We start from the raw sequence: 14,417 nt of genomic DNA, 5'->3' as shown, positions 1-14,417 counted from the left end.
ACAAGGAAAACAAGAATATCAGTTTTCTAAACAACTATTAGTGTTGGATCAATATGAAACGCCTGAATTTCTTTAATTTGAAAATTCTACACTTTAAGACTTTAAGACAAACAATCTTGACCTCCAGCACGGGTGAACCCACTACCTGTTTCCAAACAGCTGGAAGATGAGGACTGAGACCATTTCTTCTCAGAAACACTGCTTCACAAAAAATAAATAGGATCTGTCATGTAAAATAATGGAACAAACTCATTATTTAACAGCCATCGCACAAATAACACAATTGTTTTTCCCTTTATGAAATGGTTGTCACTGGCAACAGTGCAGCCAGTCTTTTCATAATTTCACAATTTAATGTTTGGTACTGACAGTTTCTGGGCCCACAAAGTGCATGCATGTGTGTAGGTTTTTTCATTGTCCAGGGTGAAATTCATGCATTTACACACACACACATGCACAGTAAAAGTGTGAGTCGCAAGCTACAGCCTGTAATCTCTCTCACATATACACAATAATACACCCCCCCCCCCTAACCTCCAGAAGCATGCTGTGTCCTGTTCCTGAGGAGTGAGTGAGGGGTTAACTGTCAGGGGGACAGTGCTGACACTGCGCCTCCCAGTGCCCTGTTGCCCTGGGTTTCCTCTTAGCCTCTCTCTGGTCTCACATATGAGGGCTGTCTGCAGTGGACCCTGGCCGCTTGCCCTGACCCTGGGTCCTGGAGAGAGAGAGAGAGAGAGAGAGAGAGAGAGAGAGAGAGAGAGAGAGAGAGAGAGAGAGAGAGAGAGAGAGAGGAGAGAGAGGAGAGAGAGAGAGAGAGAGAGAGGAGAGAGAGAGAGAGAGAGAGAGAGAGAGAGAGAGAGAGAGAGAGAGAGAGAGAGAGAGAGAGAGAGAGAGAGAGAGAGCGCTGTTCATATGAAAGAGGCAAGAGGAGAGAAGCGATGGGGGGGGGGTGAGGTAGAGGATGGAGAGACTAAAACTGTTTGTCTGCAGGCCACTGACGGAACTGGATGTTGATTTGGCAGTTTGGTCATTCCAACTACATGAGTAACCATGTTGGCCAAGCGGTAGGGCTGAGGGAAATATGCGATATGCCGTAGCGTTGCTGAATATTGCGATGACGATATGATTTGTGATAAATATTTAATTGTGCACAGTTCTAATGTCTTTCTGCTTTGGGGGAATAGCATATGCCCACCAAATAAAAAAAAGTCCATTATTTCCAACATGCTTTTATTGAAAACAGCCAATCAATTTAGCAGAACACCAATTTACATAAATACTATTCATCACAGTTCAAGCAGTCTTTTGTGATGTGTTTATCTGGCATGTTCATATCTCCATTATGATGTACACTCACCAAGCACTTTATTATTTTTATGTAGATACAGGTCAGAAGCTTCAGTTAATGTTCACATCAACCATCTGAATGGGGAAAAAATGTGATCTAAGTGACTTTAAATGTGGAATGATTCTTGGTGGTTTGATTATCTCAGAAACTGCTAATTTCCCGGGATTTTCAAACACATGAGTCTTTAGAGTTTGCAAAGAATGCTGCCAAAAACAACAAAAAATTCAGTGAGCAGCAGGTAATGAGAGAGGTCAGAGGAGAATGGCCAGACTGGGTCAAACCTGACAGGAAGGTGACAGTAACCCTAACAACCACACATTACAGCAGTGGTATGCAGAAGAGCATCTCTGAACACACAGCGCGTCAAACCTCTTAAGTGGATAGGCTACAGCAGCAAGAAGACCCAATAAGTAAAAAAATAAGTCTAAAGACTACCTAATAAAGTGCTGGTAAGTGTATATACGGTCTCGTGCAGCCCTTCCAAGCAGAACTCCAATGAAGGGGAATGTGTGCTACTGTTCCCAAAAGAGATACTGTATGTTCGTCCAAAGTAGGGACAAACTGGAAATATACTGTACCATTGGTACTCAAATTTTATGAGCCTATAGCCTACCGAGTGAGTGCCTATATTTCTTTGACTTTATTCAAATGTAGCCTAATGTATGTTCATATATGTAATTGTATTAATGCAACTGCATGCATGCTTAAACAAGTACCAACAAATGCAGACTTTAGTTTGTCTGGTGTGAATATCAAAGGAAAATGTATTTCATGCAGGTCGTTGATACATTTTTGTTTATCACTCACAACCCACAGTTATGGCACCACTCTATGATATATAAAGCAGGGAAATGGTGGATAAATAAATATACACTGTACCTCTCCACCCAGTGTGTGATGCTATGCTGTTGCCCGAGGGACATTGAGTTGCAATATAGTTGCTATTGTTACTGATTAATTCTATTTTGTACTAGTTATTATTTTGGTAATACAAAGCATTTTTGGTTATGCCAACAAACCATATTTTAATTGTTTTTATATATCCTACCCATAGCCACAGGAAATTGTGGGTATACGTACAAAATATCCTGAAGAAATATGATGGGGCCATGTATTATACCTGCGATTATAATGAGGAAATACACTATATACCCTGGAATAAATGGGAAATAAATTGCGCTCTGAGTTCAGAGGGACCAATGTGTCAGGAACAGAGTGTCTGGAACTCAGACTCACAACTGAGAGAAAATGGATCTTTATAAACAAGGTCGGACAGTCCAGGTACAGAAGCCAGCAAACAGGAAGAATACAGGTTAAGCAGTTTGTTGCGAAGGGACAGGCAAAGGTCAGAATCAGGGCAGACAGGGCACTGGCGAGCAGGCGAGACAAAGTCAAACACAGTCTGAGGAGAAAGGCAGGAATGGAGATTGGGCTTAGAAGAGGAGAAGGGTGGAGGACCATGGGCTGGGTGAAGGGGAGTGGAGCAGGACAGAGGACCATGGGCTGAGTGAAGGGGAGTGGAGCAGGACAGAGGACCATGGGCTGGATGAAGGGGAGTGGAACAGGACAGAGGACCATGGGCTGGGTGAAGGGACAGGAACAGGACAGAGGAGCATGGGCTGGGTGAAGGGACAGGAACAGGATGACAGAGCTAGGAGCAGGCTAGGAAGCGGGACAGGAATACAGGCACAGGGAAGACAAACACAAGACACGAGCACAAAGGCAAGGAGCAAGACAATCTGTCACAGAACAAAGAAACAGGCAGGTCTAAATACAAGACAAATGGGGAGGCAATAAGGATCAGGTGAGTGGAATGAAACAGGAGGAAGCACATATCAGGTGTGAGGGGGGGGTGTGGTCAGGGACAGGGCAAACTCAAAACATGAAACAGAACTCAGAAAATACAAAGAAACTGGAACCAGGAAAACAAATTAAGGCATGGGGTGTGACAGCAATGATGAACTGCTGCCCACACACCTGGGGAAGTAGGAACGAATTCCGGTCCTTTTTGTGCTGGTCTAGTGTCCATGGCTGCTTCCTGCTCACACACAGCTCGTAAGCGCCTCTGGAGCACGTCTGCTTGCTTCGAGGGGCGAGGGCGTCCCGCCCGTGATGTTTTGGAGGGGGCCGAAACACCAGAGGTTGGCCCCGCCCTGAGTGGAGGGCGCTTCAGTGAGAACGCTGTCCCCAATTCCCCAAACCCCAGGAGCATTGGTGTACAGCATCAGGCACAGTCCGCACCGTGCAGAACGGTACATGCTGCTCTGTTTTACTGTGACAGTGCACCCAACCCTAACAGAGCGATAATACACTGTAATATATCAATACAGTACGTCAGGCACCGTGCAGAATGGCACACAGTGCTTTGTTTTAACTGTAACAGTGCACCCAACCCAACAGGGTGAGAATACACTGAAATATATTGAAATGAGATGTGCTGTCAAGGTCGGGAAAGATTTTGCAACGCTTCACAATACAGATAAAAAATTATTGATACTTTCACATTATGGACATACATTTTTGTTTGAACAGTTTTTAAATATATTTATCACTTTTTCCAAAAATTTCCAAATATTTGAAATATATTCCAGTGGCCCTAAATGCTGCAGTAAAGGTGCTCACATTCATGGGTGTTTATGATACCTATGGAGGTACATAAGAGGCCAAACCCCCAGGCCACATATGGGGATTATAGGTAAGAAAGTGGTCTCTGATTGACCGTGGGCTTCCATTGGCTGGAGCTCATGACGGAACTGCAGGGACCAGCCCACTGGGATTCTTGCCATCAGTTAGATGGAAGTTTATTCATTCAAATGTCACTATGGTAACATGATCATAAATTCTTTGGAAAGCTATAAAGGCAAGCATAGTAGTATGTTTGTGTGTGTCTAATTTGTGCTGGCATTTGTCCTGTTTGTGTCTACCTGCTGTGCAGCTTACAAGAGAAGGCCATTTAAAGCCTGCTGACTGTAACTATACACACACGCAAATGCATACACTGTATATATATATAATATATATATATATAATATATTATATTTATTATATAGTTTTATATTATATAGTTCTCTCTATTAATGCGTATACTGCATATTATAGTTATTATATAGTTTTATATAATATAGTTCTCTCTTAATGAGTATACTGTATATTATATAGTTCTCTCTCTTAATAAGTATACTGCATATTATAGTTATTATATAGTTTAATATTATATAGTTCTCTCTCTTAATGAGTATACTGCATATTATATAGTTCTCTCTTTTAATGAGTGTACTGTATATTATATAGTTCTCTCTCTGAATGAGTATACTGTATATTATATAGTTCTCTCTCTTAATGAGTATACTGCATATTATAGTTATTATATAGTTTAATATTATATAGTTCTCTCTTAATGAGTATACTGTATATTATATAGTTCTCTCTTAATGAGTATACTGTATATTATATAGTTCTCTCTCATAATGAGTATACTGTATATTATAGTTATTATATAGTTTGATATTATACGGTTCTCTCTCCGAATGAGTATACTGTATATTATTTAGTTATATATTGTATAGTTGTCTCTCCTTCCCTCTCTCTTTCATGTGCACACAAACACACAAGCTGCAGCGTTGACTCGTGTATTTCTGTTGTTGGTTTGGCTCATGTGGAAGGACATGGCAATATAGAATCACCATATGACCCGAGATAATGAAATAATGTCTTTGAAGTTTCGAAACAAAAATTATATTATGGATTCTGTTTAAAATTTTGCATGCCTTAAGACTTAACATTTTTAAATTCAATCGAACCTTCCAAGTATTTTTTTTTTGTCCTTGTGCTTTGAAAGGGTACTTCCCCCCCCGATGGCTAAGTTAATACATGAGCTATTTCATGCACTGTGGTCTTAAGTTCCAGGATACAGTGGCAGCGATTGTTGTCTAGGGAACATTTCCTTTAATCGGCTTCTGGATTATCCAGAGATTGTTTTTTGAAAAAACCTTTTTCACACAATGTGATTCATGCACCGCTGATTCAGCCTGTTGTATTACCTGAATTCTTGTTTGTTGACAATGTGTTGCTATATTATTACAGTTTATATTGTAAATCAAGTAGCATGCCCTGTAATAAAAAAATTATTTCCTGAACACTGTTAAAAAAGGGAAGGTATGATAAAAATGAGCTATTGCCGCTGACTAAAAAAGGAGAATTCAGGCTAAATATTGCTAATCAATATTTTAAACGGTGGTGCAGGATGATCATCAAATCATCAAATTAAAATGTATTAAAATAAAATTTAAAACATGTATCATCTACTTATTTGTCTCGTAACATCCTCACAGCTAATGTTAGCTAGCTAACGTCACCTAACTTCGTTTTTAACATTTTAATTTGATGTGGTAAACCATAAGAAGTGCTACTCTTGAGAGAGCAGTACATTAAATAAGGAATGATTGCTTCAAAAAAACCTACAGTGCATGCATGCGCAGGGTGTTGCTGGTCTTTCTGAGTCCAGTTAACCCCCGTATAGAACAAAATGGAGGCATGGTATTTCAGGGAGGGCAAACGGGGATTTAACCAAATTCCTGCTCTTTCCTGGGAGCTTTGTGCCAGTGGCCTTTGCCTGAAGCTCTTTAAACGGTTTAAACTGCCGGAGGTGAGATCAGATCAGATCAGCCCAGTCACTGAGACGGTGTTTAGGCTGAGATTACTGCCGAGGAGGTGGAAGGTGATAACTCCACAGTCCACAGCGTGTCTGACACTCCTCTCCCTCTCTCCCTCTCTCCCTCTCTCCCTCTCTCCATCTCTCCCTCTCTCTGCCTCTCTCCCTCACTCCCTCTCTCTCCCTCTCCCTCTCTCTGCTCAAGTTTTTTTTTCTGATGTGTCCCCATGACAGCCAGCAGCGACGCTGCATTGCCACAGTAACGCCATCTCCCCTCTCCCCTTCTTTCTTCTTTCTCAATTTTTAGTCCTTGTCTTTTTCTATCAGCAGATACTCGGGTCAACCATGCACCCCCCACCCCTTCCCACAGCCCACAGCATGAGAGGGAAGACTAGTACCCACTTTATGAGTGTGTGTGTGTGTGTGTGTGCGTGCGTGCGTGCCTGTGTGTGTGTGTGTGTGTGTGTGTGTGTGTGTGTGTGCCTGTGTGTGTGCGCATGGGTGTGTGTGTGTGTGTGTGTGTGCCTGTGTGTGTGTGTGTGTGCCTGTGTGTGTGTGTGTGTGTGTGTGTGGATGGGTGTGTGTGTGTGCCTGTGTGTGCGCATGGGTGTGTGTGTGTGTGTGCCTGTGCCTGTGTGCGCGCATGGGTGTGTGTGTGTGTGTGTGTGCGTGTGCCTGTGTGCGCGCATGGGTGTGTGTGTGTGTGTGCGTGTGCCTTTGCCTGTGTGTGTGCGCATGGGTGTGTGTGTGCATGTGCCTGTGTGCGCGCATGGGTGTGTGTGTGTGTGTGTGCGTGTGCCTGTGCCTGTGCCTGTGTGTGTGCGCATGGGTGTGTGTGTGTACACATGGGTGTATGTGTGTTTGTGTGCCCAGGTTGTGCTGTGATTGGCCGTGCCATGTTATAGATGTAAGAGTGTGGTTAAGTATTCCCTAAAGGAAGACACCCTGTTTAGATAAAACAGCATGATCAGGGAAAACATTTCTAAGAGTTCACTCTGCTGGTTGTGTTGAGAGGAGCACTGAACATAACATGCAGCTTACTGTGTGTGTGTGTATGTGTGTGTGTGTGTCTGTATGCATGTGCCTTTTCAAAGGGAGGATATTTTGGTCTTTGAGGTGGTTAGGATTACTCCAACTCTACCCCCCTCCCCTTCCTCACTCTCAGGATACACAAATTGGGCATTTCGAAATGAAAAAACAAAGAACACCTGGCTGTGGGTGCAGAAACAAAATGGATGAATGCGCAGGATGGGAAAAAACTGCAGTCTAAAATTCATTTTTCTAATTGCGAGCAAAGAAAGGTCTTATCAGAGCTTTAGCGCTTTGCAGCAATGCTTATGATCTGGTGGTTACCGTGCATACACACCACTGTGCGTCACTGTGTGGGTACGTGTAGCCATTGGTTTCTCCTTGGTAATGCAGGTTTTTCTGTGCATGTGTCACTTTATTCAAAGAGTAGACTGCAGGCAACCAAAGTAACCTACCCTCTGATGTCTGGTAAAATGGCTTTCCTTCTCATGTCTGTACAACTCATGCACAGATAAACTGTCTCTCACATACACAGGTGTACACTCACTTTTTTCACACACCCACGCCACATTCACGTCAACAAATTGAGTAGTTAACAGTCTGGAAAAAGGATGGAAGGCTGGTGTAGGTGTGAAACCAGCGTCTGCAAAAGTGTCATTTATTAGCAATAAAGTTTTCCGTTTGCAAGGTATGTCTTGCATCGTTATAGAACTGTGAATCCCCTGGTGAAGCGGGTGAATGCAGTCTGTCTATACAAGCAAAGGCCAATGGGTGGGATGTGTGTGTTTGAGGTGTGATGTGTGTGTTTGAGAGGCCAATGGGTGCTCTCCTTGGTGGGATGTGTGTGTTTGACAGGCCAATGGGTGCTCTCCTTGGTGGGATGTGTGTGTTTGACAGGCCAATGGGTGCTCTCTTTGGTGGGCTGTGTGTGTTTGAGAGGCCAATGGTTGCTCTCCTTGGTGGGCAGTGTGTTTTTGACAGGTCCATGGGGGCTCTCCTTGGTGGGTAGAAGGAGGAGCAAGCAAATGATTTAGCATTCCAACATAAGCAGTTAAATGGGCAATAGGGATATTGCGTTCTTTAAAGTAAAGTAATTACGCCATTTTGGTGTGTCTTTGTGCCTCCTTTCAGGACTTGACAGTGTAGGTTATCGTGGCTGCCTCCAGGTTTGTTGAGGTCAGCGGCCGCACCTGTGGCCTGCCACCGGTCTCTTAACAGACATGAAAGAGACCTACGAGGCCTGAAAAGACCGCTTCCTCTGCCAGTCGAGTCGGCTTCTGTTTTCCTCATTGCGGGAAACAACATAAGCACTTCTGACCTTGATCCCATTTGCAGGTAGAGTTATTGCATTACATTTCATTCATCTAGCAGCCTCTCGTATACATAGCCATTTACAATGCAAGAGAACATCCCCCTGAGCACAGCCAGAAACACTGCCAGGTCTGGATAACAAGATTCCCCGGATAGCAAATAGAGATGCAGCATCTCTCAAACCCTAAATGTAAGTCAAATATGTTGATCTGAAAACATATTAGTTAGCCCAATACAAGTTGTGAATACAGATGGCAAACATCCATAATAAGCCATAAAAACCAGAAAAAATGCAATAATAACCTGAATCTATTATCTAATCTACAATCTATTATTTTACATAAGGTAGGAGTGCTTAGGTGGGCATGGGAAAGGAGCCATGGGGCATTCTATTGAGGGGAGTCTTCTCTCTGTGAGCATAGCCAGCGTTTCTGAATCCTACCGTAGATTCTGTGTCCTGCAGTCCTGCTTTAATAGCAGAGCGGTCTTCTGTTTTCTTCCTTATTGAAGCCTTTCGGTCACGTTATGAAGGTACCTGCATCACTGTTATCATTGGTATGACATTTAATAGGCTGTACTTTGGAGCGTATAGGTTTGCTTCAGGTCCTACTGTTTGGCCACAGTGTGAGACTGAGATGCTGCCGACCTTTCAGCTGGATTGATGTGCATTCCACAGCGCTGTCTTGGGTCTGAGAGAATGAGCTTCACTTCACATCTTTCTCATTTTCACCCTCCAGTCTCAGTAACAGCACTGACTACTGTGCTGACAGTATTATTAAGGTTGCCTTAAAAATCAAGGAAATTTCCTTCAAAATGAAGACAAACAGTTTAATGCACATTTTACTTTATCTGGACAATATGTACAGCCAACACCAAAAAACTACTACCCATTTTAGTTTAGAAGAATTTAGGTTAACTGTTTTGTGGGTTGACTTGTGAAGGGTGCAGTGCATTTGTGGCCTGTGTGTGTGAGAGAAAGAGAGAGGGAGAGAGAAAAAGAGAGAGGGAGAGAGAGAGAGAGAGAGAGAGACTGCCATGTGTCAGGAGGTTTTGAGTGGTTCCCGAGCTGGGTGGCGTTCTACATTCTCGGTCTGCAGCAGAGAAAGTGTGTCTGGCTTATCTCAACCTGTCCTAGAAAGGCCCAAGATAGAAGCATGTGGTCTCCCAATCGCTAACTCAAGAAGGGAGAGAAAGAGAGCGAGAGAGGGAGAGAACGAAAGGGGGACCAAATAGGAGCACACCCTGTCCCATTCACAAACCGAAAGAGAGGGAGAGAGATAGAGAGAGAGAAAGGGAAAGCTATGAGGGAGGGGAGAGAGATAAAGAAAGAGAAATAAGGGTGAGGGAGATAAGGAGGGAGAGAGTGATCCATTATATTGCTGCCTACCACCAAGGGGGATGGTAAGGTACCTAGAACCATATTGTTTTAAAATGGACTTTTTTTCTAATTATATCTCTCATTATTATACATTGTTATTTATTGTTTATGTAATGTAATTGGTTGTATAAATACGAATATTGATTGGGCCGTGCTAATACATCTTATTTGAATTGAATTGACAGGCTTTTAACACACCAGTACATTTCCCAGGAAATAAATGTTCCTCAGTATAAAACTCCCTCTTGGCCCAGAGTTTTTGATCTCAGTGGGAATCTCATGAATAAATAAAAGATAAATGAATAAAAATCTAGTTTCACATGATTTCACATTGATTAGTAAGAAGTTTTGTTAAAAAATGTCAGGAATCTGCAGGAGTGTTCAATATACCTCCATTTTAAGAGTTCAAACATTTACGATCCTACTTGTTTTACCCACATGTGCTGACAATGCATTTTGCACACATCTGGACTCTGCCATTATTGCTTGGCTCATGTAGGCCTGGCAGTGGGTGTTGTTTATGGGGGATGAGGGGGGAGTAATGGAAAAAGTAATGTTTAGCACATTTTGACCAGGCCAAGGATCTGCAGCCAGTTTGAACACATCGATCGTCATCGCCGAATATATTTGCCAGATGTGAAAAGCAGAAATGGAAAATGTTGCCTTAAAGCTTCGAATTACATGGTTCTAACTTCTAACTACTGATACTGTGCGATATTCTGCTGTGTACTGTATATTTTCCAGATCTAAAGCTGCAGTCTCAAACAACGGCATTGCTGTATGTTGTGTCTATGTACGTTTCAGCACTTTATGAAGCTAATGTGTTGTATGGGGAAAAAGATAACAAAAAGAAGGGTGCTCCACTGCCAACTGGTTTTTTGGCAAAATATGAGAGCCCTGTAACTGTAATCTGTCCACATACCTCCAGTCTGCAGCTGAGTGTGAGGGATAAGAGGAGGTGCTCTCAGGAGGCACACAGAAGGAAAACAAGAGAGGGGGCAATAAAGAACAAGGGGGTAGAGGATAGACTGAATGCTTTGGCTCGAGAGCTGAACGGGAGAAAGCGGCTGAGGGGAAGTCGAGGAAACGGAGCAGACGGGACAAAAAGAAAGTAAGAATGAGGAAAGGAAGAGAAGAAACAAAGAAAGCCAGGAGGAAATGGAAAGGGGGATGAAAGAAGAAGGATGAATGAGAGTGAGAAGTGGGGGGAGGGGCTGACGGATAGGCTAAACAGAGAGGGGAGAGACTGAAGGAGAGGTGAGGGAGGAATGAAAGGGAGATGGAAAAGAGATTGATGGTAAACATGCTTTCCATATCTGACTGTGCTTGTGTGTGTGTGCGTGTGTGTATGTGTGGGTTGTGCGTGTATGTGCGCGTGCATAAAGCGCCTGCCTACAAGTGTCTGTTAGCTGTTTACACATACAGGTGTCTGCACTACACGCATGTGCAAGCTGACAAGGAATTTGAGCAGTGTTATCTTACAGTCGTATATGTGCATATGCTTTTACATGCACACACACACTGTGCACAGACTCACACACACTGCAGACACACACAGACACACACCCTGCACACACATTCACACACACGCACATACACAGTGCACAGACACACACAGTGCACACACAGTGCACAGACACACACACACTGCACAGGCACACACAGACGCACACATCCTGCACACACATCCACACACGCACATACACAGTGCACAGACAGACACACAAACCCTGCACACATGTACACACACACACACACACGCTCGTACACAGTGCACACGCACACACTTGCACACATTCACACACACGCACATACACAGTGCACAGACACACACAGTGCACACACAGTGCACAGGCACACACAGACACACACATCCTGCACACACACGTACACAGTGCACAGACAGACACACAAACCCTGCACACATGTACACACACACACATGCTTGTACACAGTGCACAGACACACACACACTGCACACATGTACACACACACACACACGCTCATACACAGTGCACACGCACACACTTGCACATGTGGTGTGGGCTGTCGTCCACGTGAGGCCATTGTGTTTGTCCAGAGCTGATCCAGATTATCCGTGTGGAGGGATCTGCTTCCCATTGTTCTTGCAGCCAAAGCTGTTGTCTGCGCACTGACCCCCTCGGACACCACAGCACTCACAATCACTGCCTCTTGAGCACATCAAAGCGGGTCTTTTCTCCGACCGCGGTCTGCAGTGCCGCAATCAAAGCCTCACAACAGAACGGGATTAATAATTCAACGGGCGACAGCGTATACAAACCTAGGTGTGTGCTTTGGGCAGGCAGAGACGGTGCCCTCGCTGTGTTTGTTGGGTGAAAGTGAGCAGTGAAATATAGATTCCAGCCAGCAGGATATTGGCAAACCCCGAAGCCCCATTGTTTCTGCTCTCCTTTTTGGAGAACGGTGCGACCTCTTCCTGGAGACCCAGGGGCTCGGCGTTGAACGGCGAAAGGAGGGAAAAAAGAAAGAGGCAGAGAGCGAGAGGGAACGGAGCAGAGAGGAGGAGAAATCCATTTGCTGAAGGGATGGGGAAACACTTCTCCTTTTATCCGTCCTCCCTTCTCTTCCTAGCATATGGCGTGTGGATTTCCTATATCAGCAACATGGAACACACTTTAGTATTGTGTAATAATATCATTAAATGTAATAAAAGAGGTTGCATATGAGTCACTTGTGGGAATTTGAGCCAGGGATAATGTTGGGGGTGGGGGGGGGGGGGTTGTAGATACAGGGCATAGATATTGATAGATAGCTGGGTAGGTAGCTGGCTAGATTATTAGACCGAGAGTGAGGATTCTTGAACCCCTTTGCTGGTGGCATTACCATGTGCTGTCAATCACCATATGAAGCAGTCAAATACAAAACAGCTATGTCATTCTCATTGACCACACGTGGTAATGTTGCACATTCTTACATGTAAGAATCTTTGCAAATGGCCACACACACACAGATAATTACCAGCATAATCAAAATTCATTTTAAAATTATTCAGATGCTCCCTAGCGGTAGGTGGGGTTGGTTGCCTTGACGATAAATTAAGTCATTAATTGAATGGGGGGGGGGGTGCCAGGGTGGAGGGAATGAGTGCAGATGGAAGGGGGGGGAGGATTGAGTGCAGATGGAAGGGGTTAGTCAGGGCAAGTGGGGCGGTGGGCCGTATGTTTCTGATAGCTCTGGTCTGGACACTCCCAGTTGCCATGGGAACACCTTGTTGGGACAGATCTTTGCTTGTCTGGTGGCTTGGTGGCCTCAGGTTTGACAGCAGGAAAATAGACCTGTCAATTAGCCTGTGTGGTTTAAGGATAATATCCAATACCCATTCAACAAATGACAAGGGGCAGAGGTAGGCCAAAAAAAATAAAAATAATTTTGCCGTGTTACAAAATACCTTCTGAATAATCTACAGCCTATAAACTACAGCCAAAATGGTGGAGATGACAGTGTTATAAATCCATTCTACACCCATTCTGGAACCACACCTCCAATTATACATTCATAGAAGCACACACAAACCATGCTCAGCAACTCTGAAGCCACAGCACTCCCTAAAGACACAAGCTGTCTGCAGCACATACACCAGACAGGACACACACTCATACACACTTGCACACACCAGACAGGACACATACTTATACGCAGATGCACACAAATGTAAACATGTCCTTTACTGATTTTAATGTTCTAGGTAAAACAATGTTGCTAATGCAATAAACAAAAATAAAATAACTGAAGGCACACTGAATAAATGATGACATAATTGAGTAAAAGAAACACACAGCTTGCGTGATTCTGTCAAAACAGACTTGATGTAAAGAGTGCTAAGATGGAACGTACCTCTGGGACTGAGTTCTGACGTCAGGGTTGCTGAGATAATGAATGCGTAAAAGCCTGACCAATCGAATTAATGACGATTTACACGTCCAGTCAGAACCCTCGGGACAAGAGGACAAAACGCAACGGTCGGTCCTCTCAGTATTCATGGGTGGCCCGGAGCATGGAGTGCTTATCTCTGTATAATGCGCGGTTGTCACCAGGCGCACTTAACACCACAGGCCTGACGGCCACCCGGTAAACGAGGCCAGGGCTATCTGACCTCCCGGCAGGCATCTCCTCGCAGTCCCTCGGAGAACATTGAAGGGGTCTGCGCACCAGTCGCCGGGCTGAATTCATGAATAGCATTTATCGAGCCGGAGCACGTTTTTTTCCGTGAAGTGCTGGAATCGAATGAGGAAAGATGAGAGTCTGAGCGGAGAGGGCAGTCAGCCAAAAAGGCCTGGGCTCACTGCAGGAGCGATGCTGCTTCTCTCACACACAGACACACACACACACACACAATACCCTGCGTAATCACTGGAGGGCGAAAAACCACCCACCCCCTGTCACGTCCTTAAAAAAACACCACTGGTAGTGTTTTCGAGCCCGGCGTAATTGTGCTTCCACCCATTCCATTACAGACACAGATTATTATCGACTATCTCTGTCTCCCTCCCTCCCTCCCCTTATTCTATGCCCCCACAACTTTGGTCCTTCCCTAGTGGTGAGAGTTTGGGGCACAGTGGAGTCTCAGGAGGGAGACCCAGTCGGGCCATCTGTCTGTCTGCCTGTGCAGATAGAGAGCTGCACACTTCCTAACCAGACAGACGAGAAGGATGGACTGG

Source organism: Conger conger, chromosome 6 (genome assembly GCF_963514075.1).
Source record: "Conger conger chromosome 6, fConCon1.1, whole genome shotgun sequence".
NCBI lineage: Eukaryota > Metazoa > Chordata > Actinopteri > Anguilliformes > Congridae > Conger > Conger conger.
This window is presented reverse-complemented; position numbering follows the sequence as displayed.